Below are 17,506 nucleotides of genomic sequence, written 5' to 3'. Positions count from 1 at the left end.
TCCCAGCCACTCAGTAACTCACCATATAAGATGCTTCTAGCCCCTTCTTATTAATGGTATCTGTTGCTTTTATACATGTCTTACTACTCGAAAGTTGTCTGTATTCTCGCTCAAATAACTCCTGTGGCTTATTTTTCAAATTGTCATATTTTGTTTCTAAATGTCTGCACAAGACTGAAGGTTTCCTGCGAGAGAGTAACAGTTAATGGGACTGGATGAGTAACAGTTAACGGGACTGGATGAGTAACGGTTAATGGAACTGGATGAGTAACAGTTAATGGGACTGGATGAGTAACAGTTAATGGGACTGGATGAGTAACAGTTAATGGGACTGGATGAGTAACAGTTAATGGGACTGGATGAGTAACAGTTAACGGGACTGGATGAGTAACGGTTAACGGGACTGGATGAGTAACGGTTAACGGGACTGGATGAGTAACGGTTAACGGGACTGGATGAGTAACGGTTAATGGGACTGGATGAGTAACAGTTAATGGGACTGGATGAGTAACAGTTAATGGGACTGGATGAGTAACAGTTACCGGGACTGGATGAGTAACAGTTAATGGGACTGGATGAGTAACAGTTAATGGGACTGGATGAGTAACAGTTAATGGGACTGGATGAGTAACAGTTAATGGGACTGGATGAGTAACAGTTAATGGGACTGGATGAGTAACAGTTAATGGGACTGGATGTTAATTATTTGACTAGGTTACCTGTATTTGACATTGTGTTGTTATTTCGCTGAACAATAGATGGTTACATTTTATTTTTGAAGTGAAATGAGGCTACTCAGGTGAGAAAAAAAACCTAACCCAAATGTATAGCCCCGTTGGGAAATATAAATGTACTGTTTAAAAATGTGAAGAAAAACAAATATAAAAAACATAAATAAATATATATGCTCAATGCCATTGGGGGTATGCCAAATAAAAATGTGATTCACATAAAAAAAAAAAAATTAAAAAAAAAAAAATATATATACACAGTGCCTTGCGAAAGTATTCGGCCCCCTTGAACTTTGCGAACTTTTGCCACATTTCAGGCTTCAAACATAAAGATATAAAACTGTATTTTTTTGTGAAGAATCAACAACAAGTGTGACACAATCATGAAGTGGAACAACATTTATTGGATATTTCAAACGTTTTTAACAAATCAAAAACTGAAAAATTGGGCGTGCAAAATTATTCAGCCCCTTTACTTTCAGTGCAGCAAACTCTCTCCAGAAGTTCAGTGAGGATCTCTGAATGATCCAATGTTGACCTAAATGACTAATGATGATAAATACAATCCACCTGTGTGTAATCAAGTCTCCGTATAAATGCACCTGCACTGTGATAGTCTCAGAGGTCCGTTAAAAGCGCAGAGAGCATCATGAAGAACAAGGAACACACCAGGCAGGTCTGAGATACTGTTGTGAAGAAGTTTAAAGCCGAATTTGGATACAAAAAGATTTCCCAAGCTTTAAACATCCCAAGGAGCACTGTGCAAGCGATAATATTGAAATGGAAGGAGTATCAGACCACTGCAAATCTACCAAGACCTGGCCGTCCCTCTAAACTTTCAGCTCATACAAGGAGAAGACTGATCAGAGATGCAGCCAAGAGGCCCATGATCACTCTGGATGAACTGCAGAGATCTACAGCTGAGGTGGGAGACTCTGTCCATAGGACAACAATCAGTTGTATATTGCACAAATCTGGCCTTTATGGAAGAGTGGCAAGAAGAAAGCCATTTCTTAAAGATATCCATAAAAAGTGTTGTTTAAAGTTTGCCACAAGCCAAATGGGAGACACACCAAACATGTGGAAGAAGGTGCTCTGGTCAGATGAAACCAAAATTGAATTTTTTGGCAACAATGCAAAACATTATGTTTGGCGTAAAAGCAACACAGCTCATCACCCTGACCACACCATCCCCACTGTCAAACATGGTGGTGGCAGCATCATGGTTTGGGCCTGCTTTTCTTCAGCAGGGACAGGGAAGATGGTTAAAATTGATGGGAAGATGGATGGAGCCAAATACAGGACCATTCTGGAAGAAAACCTGATGGAGTCTGCAAAAGACCTGAGACTGGGACGGAGATTTGTCTTCCAACAAGACAATGATCCAAAACATAAAGCAAAATCTACAATGGAATGGTTCAAAAATAAACATATCCAGGTGTTAGAATGGCCAAGTCAAAGTCCAGACCTGAATCCAATCGAGAATCTGTGGAAAGAACTGAAAAGTGCTGTTCACAAATGCTCTCCATCCAACCTCACTGAGCTCGAGCTGTTTTGCAAGGAGGAATGGGAAAAAATTCAGTCTCTCGATGTGCAAAACTGATAGAGACATACCCCAAGCGACTTACAGCTGTAATCGCAGCAAAAGGTGGCGCTACAAAGTATTAACTTAAGGGGGCTGAATAATTTTGCACGGCCAATTTTTCAGTTTTTGATTTGTTAAAAAAGTTTGAAATATCCAATAAATGTCGTTCCACTTCATGATTGTGTCCCACTTGTTGTTGATTCTTCACAAAAAAATACAGTTTTATATCTTTATGTTTGAAGCCTGAAATGTGGCAGAAGGTCGCAAAGTTCAAGGGGGCCGAATACTTTCGCAAGGCACTGTATATATATATTTTTTTTTTAAAATGTGAATCACATTTTTATTTGGCATACCCCCAACGGCATTGCGCATACCCTCCAGTTTGGGAATACCTGTTCTTGACAAAGCAGATTATCCCCGGGGTAGCTATAGCTACAGTAACCATGGCAAAGACAATCATTTTGTTGTTTTATATTGCTACAGTATATAGCTCCGAAAATTACAACTGGCTCAGAACAGGGCAGTACGGCTGGCCCTTAAATGTACACGGAGAGCTAACATTAATCATATGCATGTAAATCTCTCATGGCTCACAGTGGAGGAGAGATTGACTTCATCACTACTTGTTTTTGTAAGAAGTATTGACATGCTGAATGCACGAGGTGTCTGTTTAAACTACTAGCACACAGCTTGGACACTCATGCACACCCCACAAGACATGCCACAAGATGTGTGGTAGTAGAGTACTGGCCTAAGGGAACACAATGTGTTGTGAAAAGTGTTATAAAATGTAATGTCATGTATTTTAAATTGTATATAACTGTCATAATGTTTGCCTTGGCAGCAGCTAATGGGGATCCGTAATAAATACAATATAAATGAACATCTGTCCATGGTAATGTTAGACATGAAATGTGTGCATTATTTAAACATACTAACACATATGGCATTTATCATTTGCTAGCCGAGGCTAATATGGTGGATAGCAGTGGTCCATTCCTCCATTGGTAGGAACGTGGGTAGTAGTATACAATGCTAAACCTTATTCACAATGTGTACTATCGCCACCACTTCCCTCTGCTTTGTCTGTGTTCACAAAGACAGCTTCAGACTGGGCTTTAGGCTCTGTGTTTGCTGAGATTGGGAGGCTTTTAATCAGAAGGCTGAGATGGGCTGCTCTAACCTGATTATGCCTCACAGAGTCGCACGAACGCATACACACACAAACTACCCAGCACTGCCCCATCTGTCCTATGAGCATTGCTCTGCTACTCTCCACTCTTCTCTGCAGCCAAGCAACAACAAACAACCCCCTCCCCTGCTCCTCCTTTTCCCTCTCTCCATCCCTCCATTCTAATCAGCAGCCCCTGCTCTTCTCCTTCACCCTCTTCTCTCTAGAGGTGGATAAAGCATGTCAGCCAGTGTCTTGTACTTACCTGTAATTGTCACCTCCATGGCTGCTGCTGCCACGCTGTGCTTCATAATGACTGACAGCAGAACCTCGACTGCACCGAGATGAGAGGAGCAGCTAACGAGTTTAGAGAGGAAGCAAAGAACAGAGGGATAGAGAGAGGGAAGCAAATAACAGAGGGATAGAGAGAGGGAAGCAAAGAACAGAGGGATAGAGAGAGGGAAGCAAATAACAGAGGGATAGAGAGAGGGAAGCAAATAACAGAGGGATAGAGAGAGGGAAGCAAATAACAGAGGGATAGAGAGAGGGAAGCAAATAACAGAGGGATAGAGAGAGGGAAGCAAAGAACAGAGGGATAGAGAGAGGGAAAGAGAGGGGAAGCAATGGCAGATGGTCCCCTGGTAGAGTGATAGAGCGATGCTAACGGAGCTGGCTGGGCTCTAGCCACAGGCGTGAGGTGCGTTGTCGTGGCGATTGTGGTCAAGGAGGGCGCCGCTCGTCCTCCTGCCTGCCTGCCTCACAAGATCTACCTCCTCTCTGCTGCCAGTCTGGGAGGATCACCAGGCAGCCCCGCTTATGTTGATCTCAGCATTTAAGCCTGATTGGATGCAAGCCACGGTGGTATCAGCCAATAGACTGGCAGCTGGGGATCACATGGGCTGTGGTGGTGTGTATGTGTGTGGAGGGGGTAAAGAGGGGGAGGGGAGGAGAATGAGTGAGAGCCTCTACATCAGTACTATTCTGCATGGATGCACAGAGCTGGAGGTTTTCTAGTCGCGGGGCGCAGCAAGCCCCTCATCACAGACAGCCGTTTGGATAAAGAGACACAGGGCATTACCATAGACACAGTCACACACGCATAGACTCAGTCACAGAAATAGACACAGGCACACACGCATCAGCATGCAGGAAAACACACACACACACACAATGCAGGCAGGAACACACACAGACACAGTGAGAGAAGAGAAGCGCCTCCATCTTGCCAAAGTGGAGCCAGTGCAGTGCAGCGGTGGCAATTGGAGTGGGGTTGCTATGGAAACAGAGGAAACTGTTGCCTGTCCGTTCTGTTGGTCGGAGTGGAGAAAGAGTAGAGTAGAGTAGAATACAGAGTAAAGTAGAGTAGAGTAGAGTAGAGTAGAGTAGAGTAGAGTAGAGTAGAGTAGAGTAGAGAGTAGAGTAGAATAGAGAGTAGAGTAGAGTAGAATAGAGAGTAGAATAAAGAGTAGAGTAGAGAGTAGACTAGAGTAGAGAGTACAATACAGAGTATCGAGTAGAGTGGAGGAGAGAGTAGTCAAGAGTAGAGTTGAGAGTAGAGTAAAGAGTGTACTAAAGAGTAGAGTAGAGAGTATACTAAAGAGTACAGTAGAGAGTAGACTAAAGAGTAGAGAGTAGAATAAAGAGTAGAGTAGAGAGTAGACTGAAGAGTACAGTAGAGAGTAGACTAAAGAGTAGAGTAGAGAACAGAGTAGAGTAGAGAGTATAGAGTATAGAGTGGAGTAAAGAGTATATTGTATACTATAGAGTAGAGTGCAGAGTAGAGCGTTTCGAGAAAAGTGTAGAGTGTGGAGTAGAGAGTATAGAGTAAAGAGTGGAGTGTATAGAGTAGAGTAAAGAGTAGAGTGTAGAGTAGAGTAGAGCGTATAGATTAAAGAGTAGAGTGTAGAGTAGAGAGTAAAGAGTAGAGTGTAGAGTAGAGTAAAGAGTAGAGGGTAGAGTAGAGTAGAGAGTATAGAGTAAAGAGTAGAGTAGAGAGTTAAGAGTAGAGTGTATACTAAAGAGTAGAAAGTAAAGAGTAGAGTAAATAGTAGAGAGTATAGTAAAGAGTTGTGTAGAGAGTAAAGAGTAGAGAGCAGAGTAGGGAGTAGAGTAGAGAGTGTAGAGTAGAGTATAGAGTAAAGAGTAGAGTAGAGAGTATAGATTAAAGAGTAGAGGGTATAGAGTAGAGTGTAGAGTATAGAGTAAAGGGTAGAGTGTAGAGTAGAGTAAAGAGTAGAGAGTAGAGTAGAGTATATAGTAAAGGGTAGAGTGTAGAGTAGAGTAAAGAGTAGAGAGTAGAGTAGAGTGGAGAGTAAAGAGTAGAATAAAGAGTAGAGAGTAAAGAGTAGAGTGTAGAGTAGAGAGTATAGAGTAGAGGGTTTAGAGTAAAGAGTAGAGTGTAGAGTAGAGAGTATAGAGTAGAGGGTTTAGAGTAAAGAGTAGAGTGTAGAGTAGAGAGTAGAGAGTATAGAGTAGAGTGTAGAGTAGAGAGTAGAGTGTATAGGTAGAGTGGAGAGTAAAGAGTAGAGTAGAGAGTAGAGTGTATAGGTAGAGTGGAGAGTAAAGAGTATAGAGTAGAGTGTAGAGTAGAGTAAAGAGTAGAGTGTAGAGTAGAGTGGAGAGTATAGAGTAGAGTAGAGAGTATAGATTAAAAAGTAGAGTAGAGGGTATAGAGTAGAGTGTAGAGTATAGAGTAAAGGGTAGAGTGTAGAGTAGAGTGGAGAGTATAGAGTAAAGAGTAGAATAAAGAGTAGAGAGTAAAGAGTAGAGTAGAGAGTATAGAGTAAAGAGTAGAGTAAAGAGTAGAGTAGAGAGTATAGAGTAAAGAGTACAATAAAGAGTAGAGAGTAAAGAGAAGAGTAGAGGGTATAGAGTAGAGTGTAGAGTATATAGTAAAGAGTAGAGAGTAGAGTAGAGAGTAGAGTAGAGTGTAGAGTAGAGAGTAGAGTAAAGAGTAGAGAGTAGAGTAAAGGGTAGAGTGTAGAGTAGAGTAAAGAGTAGAGAGTATAGATTAAAGAGTAGAGTAGAGTGTATAGAGTAGAGTGTAGAGTATATAGTAAAGAGTAGAGAGTAGAGTAGAGTGGAGAGTAGAGAGTATAGAGTAGAGTGTAGAGTAGAGAGTATAGAGTAAAGAGTAGAGTAGAGAGTATAGATTAAAGAGTAGAGTAGAGGGTATAGAGTAGAGTGTAGAGTATATAGTAAAGAGTAGAGAGTAGAGTAGAGTGGAGAGTAGAGAGTATAGAGTAGAGTGTAGAGTAGAGAGTAGAGTAGAGAGTAGAGTAGAGAGTAGAGTAGAGTGTAGAGTAAAGGGTAGAGTGTAGAGTAGAGTAAAGAGTAGAGAGTAGAGTAGAGTGGAGAGTATAGAGTAAAGAGTAGAATAAAGAGTAGAGAGTAAAGAGTAGAGTGTAGAGTAGAGAGTATAGAGTAGAGTGTAGAGTAGAGTAAAGAGTAGAGAGTAGAGTAGAGTAGAGAGTATAGAGTAAAGAGTAGAGTGTAGAGTAGAGAGTAGAGTAGAGAGTAGAGTAGAGTGTATACTAAAGAGTAGAAAGTAAAGAGTAGAGTAAATAGTAGAGATTATAGTAAAAAGAGTCGTGTAGAGAGTAAAGAGTAGAGAGCAGAGTAGAGAGTATAGAGTAGAGGGTTTAGAGTAAAGAGTAGAGTGTAGAGTAGAGAGTATAGAGTAGAGGGTTTAGAGTAAAGAGTAGAGTGTAGAGTAGAGAGTATAGAGTAGAGGGTTTAGAGTAAAGAGTAGAGTGTAGAGTAGAGAGTAGAGGGTATAGAGTAAAGAGTAGAGTGTAGAGTAGAGTAGAGAGTAGAGAGAGAGTATAGAGTAGAGTGTAGAGTAGAGAGTAGAGTGTATAGGTAGAGTGGAGAGTAAAGAGTATAGAGTAGAGGGTATAGAGTAAAGAGTAGAGTGTAGAGTAGAGTAAAGAGTAGAGTAGAGTGGAGAGTATAGAGTAAAGAGTAGAGTAGAGAGTATCGAGTAAAGTGTAGAGTAGAGAGTAGAGTGTAGAGTAGAGTGGAGAGTATAGAGTAAAGAGTAGAGTAGAGAGTATAGAGTAGAGTAGAGTGTATAGGTAGAGTGGAGAGTAAAGAGTAGAGGGTATAGAGTAAAGAGTAGAGTGTAGAGTAGAGTAAAGAGTAGAGTAGAGTGGAGAGTATAGAGTAAAGAGTAGAGTAGAGAGTATCGAGTAAAGTGTAGAGTAGAGAGTAGAGTGTAGAGTAGAGTGGAGAGTATAGAGTAAAGAGTAGAGTAGAGAGTATAGAGTAGAGTAGAGTGTATAGGTAGAGTGGAGAGTAAAGAGTAGAGTAGAGAGTAGAGTGTATAGGTAGAGTGGAGAGTAAAGAGTAGAGTAGAGAGTAGAGTGTATAGGTAGAGTGGAGAGTAAAGAGTATAGAGTAGAGGGTATAGAGTAAAGAGTAGAGTGTAGAGTAGAGTAAAGAGTAGAGAGTAGAGTGTAGAGTAGAGTGGAGAGTATAGAGTAAAGAGTAGAGTAGAGAGTATAGATTAAAGAGTAGAGTAGAGGGTATAGAGTAGAGTATAGAGTAAAGGGTAGAGTGTAGAGTAGAGTAAAGAGTAGAGTAGAGTGGAGAGTATAGAGTAAAGAGTAGAATAAAGAGTAGAGAGTAAAGAGTAGAGTGTAGAGTAGAGAGTATAGAGTAGAATAAAGAGTAGAGAGTAAAGTAGAGTAAATAGTAGAGTGTAGAGTAGAGTAGAGAGTATAGAGTAAAGAGTAGAGTAGAGCGTATAGAGTAAAGAGTAGAGTGTAGAATAGAGAGTATAGAGTAAAGAGTATATTGTAGGGTAGAGTGTATAGAGTAGAGTAAAGAGTAGAGAGTAAAGAGTAGAATGTAGAGTAGAGAGTATAGAGTAAAGTAGAGTAAATAGTAGAGTGGAGAGTAGAGTGGAGAGTATAGAGTAAAGAGTAGAGTAGAGAGTATAGAGTAAAGAGTAGAGTGTAGAATAGAGAGTATAGAGTAAAGAGTAGATTGTAGGGTAGAGTGTATAGAGTAGAGTAAAGAGTAGAGAGTAGAGAGTAAAGAGTAGAATGTAGAGTAGAGAGTATAGAGTAGAATAAAGAGTAGAGAGTAAAGTAGAGTAGAGTGTAGAGTAGAGAGTAAAGAGTAGATAGTAGAGTAGGGTAGAGTGTAGAGTAGAGAGTAGAGTAGAGAGTAAGGAGTTAAGAGTAGAGTGTATACTAAAGAGTAGAAAGTAAAGAGTAGAGTAAATAGTAGAGAGTATAGTAAAGATTAGTGTAGAGAGTAAAGAGTAGAGAGCAGAGTAGAGAGTAAAGAGTATACAAAAGAGTGTAGAGTGTGGAGAGTAGAGTAGAGAATAAAGATTATGCTAAAGAGTTTGGAGTAGAGTGTAGAGAGGAGAGAGTATACTAACAAGTAGAGTGTAGAGTAGAGAGTAAACTGAAAAGTAGAGTGTAGAGTAAAGATTTGAGTAGAGAGTAAAGAGTTGAATAGAGAGTGTAGAGTAGAGAGTATAGAGTAAAGAGTAGAGTAAAGAGTATATTGTATATTGAGTATATTGAGAGTAGATAGTATACTAAAGAGTAGAGTGTAGAGTAGAGAGTATAGAGTATATAGAGTAAAGAGTAGAGAGTATATAGAGTAAAGAGTAGAGAGTATATAGAGTAAAGAGTAGAGAGTATATAGAGTAAAGAGTAGAGAGTATATAGAGTAAAGAGTAGAGAGTATATAGAGTAAAGAGTAGAGAGTATATAGAGTAAAGAGTAGAGAGTATATAGAGTAAAGAGTAGAGAGTATATAGAGTAAAGAGTAGAGAGGAAAGTAGAGAGTATATAGAGTAAAGAGGAGAGAGTAAAGTAGAGTAAATAGTAGAGATTAGAGTAGAGAGTAGAGTAGTGTAGAGTAAAGAGTAGAGTAGGGTAGAGAGTAAAGAGTAGAGTGTAGAGTAAAGAATAGAGTCGAGTAGAGTAGAGTGTAGAGTAGAGTAAAGAGTAGAGTAAAGAGTGTACAGTAGAGTAGAGAGTATAGAGTAAATAGAGAAGAGTAAAGAGTAGCGTGTAGAGAGTAAAGAGTAGAGTAGACTAAAGAGTAGAGAGTAGACTAAAGAGTAGAGTAGAGAGTAGACTAGAGAAGAGAGTAGACTAAAGAGTAGACTAGAGAAGAGAGTAGACTAGAGAAGAGAGTAGACTAAAGAGTAGACTAGAGAAGAGAGTAGAGTAGGATGGGATGTGGTTGTGTTACCCTTTAGATCTGATATCAAAATCTGGTCTTGATGGAAAAGAAGATTCTGATTTAAAAAGACATCTATTTCAAAAAGAACATGAAAGCATGAAACCCTTGCCCGTCTTTGTAAGGCAACCTCACATTCACAACAGACACAACTAATCAATACAATCATTGTTATGATAATTATTGGGTGAGACTGCTGCTTGTGGGTTCTGCTACAGGGCACATGCATACTGGGTTCTGCTACAGGGAACATGCATACTGGGTTCTGCTACAGGGAAATTGCATACTGGGTTCTGCTACAGGGAAATTGCATACTGGGTTCTGCTACAGGGAAATTGCATACTGGGTTCTGCTATAGGGAACATGCATACTGCTCTAGTCTATGCCTTCTTTGACCCACAGACAAACCATGGATGTCACCCATGGTCAAATGATTACACAAGACAAACAGAAGGGCCATGTCCAGAATGACCATCGGTAGTCTCTGCGCTGCTCCACATGTTTCTGTGTCATAAGGATGACTATAGCCATATGTGCTGAAGGGTACATTGTGACTGTTCTCCAGTCTGGCACAGCAGCAGGCCTCTCTTTCTCTCCTCCTCCTTAGTGACAGTTTCCTCTCCTCATCAGTGACAGTCTTCTCCTCTCTACCACCTCTCCCTCTCATCAGTGACAGTCTTCTCCTCTCTACCACCTCATCAGTGACAGTCTCCTCCTCTTTATCACCTCTCCCTCTCATCAGTGACAGTCTTCTCCTCTCTACCACCTCTCCTCCTCATCAGTGACAGTCTCCTCCTCTCTATCACCTCTCCTCCTCATCAGTGACGGTCTCCTCCTCTCTACCACCTCTCCCTCTCATCAGTGACAGTCTTCTCCTCTCTACCACCTCATCAGTGACAGTCTCCTCCTCTCTACCACCTCTCCTCCTCATCAGTGACAGTCTCCTCCTCTGTACCATCTCTCCTCCTCATCAGGGACAGTCTCCTCCTCATTAGTAACAGTCTCCTCCTCTCTACCACATCTCCTCCTCATCAGTGACAGTCTCCTCCTCTCTACCACCTCTCCTCTTCATCAGTGACAGTCTCCTCTCTACCACCTCTCCTCATCAGTGACAGTCTTCTCCTCTCTACCACCTCATCAGTGACAGTCTCCTCTCTACCACCTCATCAGTGACAGTCTTCTCCTCTCTACCACGTCTCCTCCTCATCAGTGACAGTCTCCTCTCTACCACCTCATCAGTGACAGTCTCCTCTCTACCACCTCATCAGTGACACATCTCCTCTCTACCACCTCATCAGTGACAGTCTTCTCCTCTCTACCACGTCTCCACCTCATCAGTGAGTCTCCTCCTCTCTACCACCTCTCCTCATCAGTGACAGTCTTCTCCTCTCTACCACCTCATCAGTGAGTCTCCTCCTCTCTACCACCTCTCCTCATCATCAGTGACAGTCTTCTCCTCTCTACCACCTCAGTGACAGTCTCCTCCTCTCTACCAACTCATCAGTGACAGTCTTCTCCTCTCTACTAAATCTCCTCCTTATCAGTGACAGTCACCTCCACTCTACCACCTCTCCTCCTCAGTGAGTCTCCTCTCTACTACCTCTCCTCCTCATCATTGACAGTCTCCTCTCTACCATCTCTCCTTCTCCTCAGTGACAGTCTCCTCTCTACCACCTCTCCTCCTCATAATTTACAGTCTCCACTCTACCACCTCTCCTCCTCATCAGGGATAGTCTCCTCCTCTCTACCACCTCTCATCCTCATCAGTGACAGTCTCCTCCTCTCTACCACCGCTCCTCCTCATCAGTGACAGTCACCTCCTCTCTACCACCTCATCAGTGACAGTCTCCTCCTCTCTATCACTCTCCTCCTCATCAGTGACAGTCTACTCCTCTCTACCACCTCTCCTTCTCATCAGTGACAGTCTCCTCCTCTCTACCACCTCTCCTCCTCATCAGTGACAGTCTTCTCCTCTCTACCACCTCTCCTCCTCATCAGTGACACATCTCTTCTTCATCAGTGACAGTCTTCTCCTCTATACCACCTCTCCTCCTCATTAAGGGACAGTCTCCTCCTCTCTACCACCTCCCCTCCTCAGTGACAGTCTCCTCTCTACCACCTCTCCTTCTCATCAGTGACATTCTCCTCTCTACCACCTCTCCTCCTCATAATTGACAGTCTCCACTCTACCACCTCTCCTCCTCAGCAGGGATAGTCTCCTCCTCTCTACCACCTCATCAGTGACAGTTTCCTCCTCCCTACCACCTCTCCTCCTCATCAGTGACAGTCTCCTCCTCTCTACCACCTCTCCTCCTCATAATTGACAGTCTCCTCCTCTCTACCACCTCTCCTCCTCATAATTGACAGTCTCCACTCTACCACCTCTCCTCCTCAGCAGGGATAGTCTCCTCTCTACCACCTCTCATCCTCATCAGTGACAGTCTCCTCCTCTCTACCACTTCTCCTCCTCATCAGTGACAGTCACCTCCTCTCTACCACCTCAGTGACAGTCTACTCCTCTCTACCACCTCTCCTTCTCATCAGTGACAGTCTTCTCCTCTGTACCATCTCTCCTCCTCATCAGGGACAGTCTCCTCCTCATTAGTAACAGTCTCCTCCTCTCTACCACATCTCCTCCTCATCAGTGACAGTCTCCTCCTCTCTACCACCTCTCCTCTTCATCAGTGACAGTCTCCTCTCTACCACCTCTCCTCATCAGTGACAGTCTTCTCCTCTCTACCACCTCATCAGTGACAGTCTCCTCTCTACCACCTCATCAGTGACAGTCTTCTCCTCTCTACCACGTCTCCTCCTCATCAGTGACAGTCTCCTCTCTACCACCTCATCAGTGACAGTCTCCTCTCTACCACCTCATCAGTGACACATCTCCTCTCTACCACCTCATCAGTGACAGTCTTCTCCTCTCTACCACGTCTCCACCTCATCAGTGAGTCTCCTCCTCTCTACCACCTCTCCTCATCAGTGACAGTCTTCTCCTCTCTACCACCTCATCAGTGAGTCTCCTCCTCTCTACCACCTCTCCTCATCATCAGTGACAGTCTTCTCCTCTCTACCACCTCAGTGACAGTCTCCTCCTCTCTACCAACTCATCAGTGACAGTCTTCTCCTCTCTACTAAATCTCCTCCTTATCAGTGACAGTCACCTCCACTCTACCACCTCTCCTCCTCAGTGAGTCTCCTCTACTACCTCTCCTCCTCATCATTGACAGTCTCCTCTCTACCATCTCTCCTTCTCCTCAGTGACAGTCTCCTCTCTACCACCTCTCCTCCTCATAATTTACAGTCTCCACTCTACCACCTCTCCTCCTCATCAGGGATAGTCTCCTCCTCTCTACCACCTCTCATCCTCATCAGTGACAGTCTCCTCCTCTCTACCACCGCTCCTCCTCATCAGTGACAGTCACCTCCTCTCTACCACCTCATCAGTGACAGTCTCCTCCTCTCTATCACTCTCCTCCTCATCAGTGACAGTCTACTCCTCTCTACCACCTCTCCTTCTCATCAGTGACAGTCTCCTCCTCTCTACCACCTCTCCTCCTCATCAGTGACAGTCTTCTCCTCTCTACCACCTCTCCTCCTCATCAGTGACACATCTCTTCTTCATCAGTGACAGTCTTCTCCTCTATACCACCTCTCCTCCTCATTAAGGGACAGTCTCCTCCTCTCTACCACCTCCCTCCTCAGTGACAGTCTCCTCTCTACCACCTCTCCTTCTCATCAGTGACATTCTCCTCTCTACCACCTCTCCTCCTCATAATTGACAGTCTCCACTCTACCACCTCTCCTCCTCAGCAGGGATAGTCTCCTCCTCTCTACCACCTCATCAGTGACAGTTTCCTCCTCCCTACCACCTCTCCTCCTCATCAGTGACAGTCTCCTCCTCTCTACCACCTCTCCTCCTCATAATTGACAGTCTCCTCCTCTCTACCACCTCTCCTCCTCATAATTGACAGTCTCCACTCTACCACCTCTCCTCCTCAGCAGGGATAGTCTCCTCTCTACCACCTCTCATCCTCATCAGTGACAGTCTCCTCCTCTCTACCACTTCTCCTCCTCATCAGTGACAGTCACCTCCTCTCTACCACCTCAGTGACAGTCTACTCCTCTCTACCACCTCTCCTTCTCATCAGTGACAGTCTTCTCCTCTCTACCACCTATCCTCCTCATCAGTGACAGTCTCCTCTCTACCACCTCATCAGTGACAGTCTCCTCCTCTCTACCACCTCTCCTCCTCATCAGTGACAGTCTCCTCCTCTCGACCACCTCTCCTCCTCATAATTGACAGTCTCCTCCTCTCTACCACCTCTCCTCCTCATAATTGACAGTCTCCACTCTACCACCTCTCCTCCTCAGCAGGGATAGTCTCCTCCTCTCTACCACCTCTCATCCTCATCAGTGACAGTCTCCTCCTCTCTACCACTTCTCCTCCTCATCAGTGACAGTCACCTCCTCTCTACCACCTCATCAGTGACAGTCTACTCCTCTCTACCACCTCTCCTTCTCATCAGTGACAGTCTGCTCCTCTCTACCACCTATCCTCCTCATCAGTGACAGTCTCCTCTCTACCACCTCATCAGTGACAGTCTCCTCCTCTCTACCACCTCTCCTCCTCATCAGTGACAGTCTCCTCCTCTCTGCCACCTCTCCTCCTCATCAGTGACAGTCTCCTCCTCTCTACCACCTCTCCTCCTCATCAGTGACACATCTCTTCTTCATCAGTGACAGTCACCTCCTCTCTACCACCTCATCAGTGACAGTCTCCTCCTCTCTACCACCTCTCCTTCTCATCAGTGATAGTCTCCTCCTCTCTACCACCTCTCCTCCTCATCAGGGACAGTCTCCTCTTCTCTTCCTCCTCAGTGAGACACTCCTCCCCTCATCAGTGACAGTCTCCTCCTCTCTTCCTCTTCTCCTCCTCCGCTCTCCCCCTCCTCCTCTGTGAGATACTCTCCTCTTCCTCAGTGAGACAGTCTCCTCCTCTCTTCCTCTGTGAGACCAGGCACATGTACAGATAGGGCCCTTTCTGTACAGGGAACAGGCCCTTTTTCCCCCCAGTATCCAAAGTGCCCTTTTGGGTGGTGGAATAATTTCCCCAAAAACATATATCCTTTTTCTGGGTCATTGCTGTTCTAAACCCACTGCCTGCAAGTTGTGGTTAAATTCACCCGCCCCAGACTAATCTAGTAATATAGATAGCCATTTTGTCAACTGTAACATATGGAAGCCTACGGATTCTGCTGAATAACAACATTATTAGTAATCATCAGTGATTACCATGCTTTCTTTACTGGCTTATTTAGGGAATGGTAAGCTATAGTAAAGTATTTATTATGGATCCCCATTAGCTGCTGCTCTTCCTGGGGTCTTGCAAAATAAAGGCAGTTATACAATTTAAAACATTACAATACATTCACAACAGATTTCACAACACATTAAGTGTGTTCCCTCAGGCCCCTACTCTACTACCACATATCTACAACACAAAATCCATGTGTATGTGTGTGTACAGTGCGTATGTTATCATGTGTGTGTATGCACGTTCTGTGCCTGTTTGTGTTGCTTCACAGTCCCCACTGTACCAAAGGTGTATTTGTATATTTTTTAAAAACCTCTAGTGACTCCCAAATCCGCATGCGGCAGCGTAATCATCGCCTGAAACTAATTAGCATAATGCAGCGGACATAAATATCCCTAGAAAATGTTCCTATTCATGAAAATCACAAATGAAATATATTGAGACACAGCTTAGCCTTTTGTTAATCACACTGTCATCTCAGATTTTCAAAATATGCTTTACAGCCAATGCTAGACAAGCATTTGTGTAAGTTTATCATAGCCTAGCATAGCATTCTGCCTTGCTAGCAGCAGGCAACCTTGTCACGGAAATCAGAAAAGCAATCAAATTAAATCGTTTACCTTTGATGAACTTCGGATGTTTTCACTCACGAGACTCCCAGGTAGAGAGCCAAAGTTAATTTTTTCCCAAAAGATTATTTTTGTAGGCGAAACAGCTCCGTTTGTTCTTCACGTTTGGCTGAGAAATCGCCCGGAAATTGCAGTCACCACAACGCCGAAAAATATTCCAAATTAGCTCCATAATATCGAAAGAAACATGGCAAACGTTGTTTAGAATCCATCCTCAAGGTGTTTTTCTAATATGTATTCGATAATATATCAGTCGGGACAATTAGTTTTTCTCTAGGACCGATTGGAGTAATGGCTACCTCTGTATTTTACACGAGAATCTCTCTCGCAGCCACCATGTGACCACTTACGCAATGTGGCCGCCTACGGCTATTCTTCAACAGAAATGCGTAAAACTACGCCACAATGCTGTAGACACCTTGGGGAATACGTAGAAAGCGTAAGCTCGTTGATGGTACATTCACAGCCAAATAGGGAGTCATTGGAACGCAGAGCTTTCAAAACCTTCCGCAGCGCTTTCAAAACCTTGCTTTCAAAAGCACTTCCGGATTGGATTTTTATCAGGCTTTCGCCTGCAACATCAGTTCTGTTATACTCACAGACAATATCTTTACAGTTTTGGAAACGTTAGATTGTTTTCCATCGAAAGCTGTCAATTATATGCATATTCTAGCATCTTTTACTGTCAAAATATCCCGTTTAAAACGGGAACGTTTTTTTCCCCAAAAATGAACATACTGCCCCCTAGCACCAAGAGGTTATTAAAAAAATCACATTTTACTGCTGGCATGAGTTACTTGATGTGGAATAGAGTTCCATGTAGTCATGGCTCTATGTAGTACTGTGTGCCTCCCATAGTCTGTTCTGGACTTGAGGACTGTGAAGAGACATCTGGTGACATGTCTTGTGGGGTATGTATGGGTGTCCGAGCTGTGTGCCAATAGTTCAAACAGACAGCTCGGTGCAGTCAACATGTCAATTACAAATACGGGATGTGATGAAGTCAATCTCTCCTCCACTTTCAGCCAGGAGAGATTGACATGCATATTATTAATGCCAGCTCTCTGTGTACATCCAAGAGCCAGTCGAGCTGACCTGTTCTGAGCCAACGGCAATTTTCCTAAGTCCCTCTTTGTGGTACCTGACCACACGACTGAACAGAAGTTCAGGTGCAACTAAACTAGGGCCTGTAGGACCTGCCTTGTTGATAGTGTTGTTAAGAAGGCTTTATGGAGAACAGACTTCTCCCCATCTTAGCTACTGTTGTATCAACAGTTTACAATCCTGGGTTACTCCAAGCAGTTTAGTCACCTCAACTTTGCTCAATTTCAACATGATTTATTACAAGATTTAGTTGAGGTTTCGTGAATGATATTTGTCTCAAATACAATGCTTTTAGTTTTAAATATTTAGGACTAACTTATTCCTTGCCACCCATTCTGAAACTAACTGCAGCTCTTTGTTAAGTGTTGAAGTAATTTCAGTCGCTGTAGTAGCTGACATGTATAGCGTTGAGTCATCCGCATACATAGACACACTGGCTTTACTCAAAGCCAGTGTGGCATGTCGTTAGTAAAGACTGAAAAAACTAAGGGGACAATACAGCTGCCCTGGGGAATTCCTGATTCTACCTGGATTATGTTGGAGAGGCTTCCATTAAAGAACATCCTCTGTGTTCTGTTAGACAGTTAACACTTCATCCACAATATAGCAGGGGGATGAAAAGCCATAACACATACGCAGTAGACTATGATCGATAATGTCTAAAGCTGCACTGAAGTCGAACAAAACAGCCCCCACAAATCTTTTATCATCAATTTCTCTCAGCCAATCATCAATAATTTGTGTAAGTGCTGTGCTTGCTGA

At 43.4% G+C, this 17,506-nt stretch overlaps 1 protein-coding gene across 6 annotated transcripts in view; it reads right to left on the bottom strand.

The window, feature by feature from the left end:
* Positions 1–17,506, bottom strand: part of LOC112229503 (engulfment and cell motility protein 1-like) — a 224,269-nt gene that overhangs the window by 47,227 nt on the left and 159,536 nt on the right. The window contains exon 1 of one of the 6 annotated variants that reach the window (XM_042310109.1): positions 3,753–3,926. The exons of the other annotated variants lie outside the window; for them this stretch is intronic. The gene's annotated coding sequence lies outside the window, so the exon portion shown is untranslated. Of the gene's footprint in view, positions 1–3,752; positions 3,927–17,506 lie in introns of those variants that run through there. 6 annotated transcript variants of the gene reach the window in all.

The sequence above is a fragment of the Oncorhynchus tshawytscha genome, linkage group LG31 (assembly GCF_018296145.1).
Source record: "Oncorhynchus tshawytscha isolate Ot180627B linkage group LG31, Otsh_v2.0, whole genome shotgun sequence".
In the NCBI taxonomy this organism is placed as follows: domain Eukaryota; kingdom Metazoa; phylum Chordata; class Actinopteri; order Salmoniformes; family Salmonidae; genus Oncorhynchus; species Oncorhynchus tshawytscha.
Note: the sequence above shows the minus strand (reverse complement) of the source record. Positions and strands in the feature narration are given on the sequence as shown.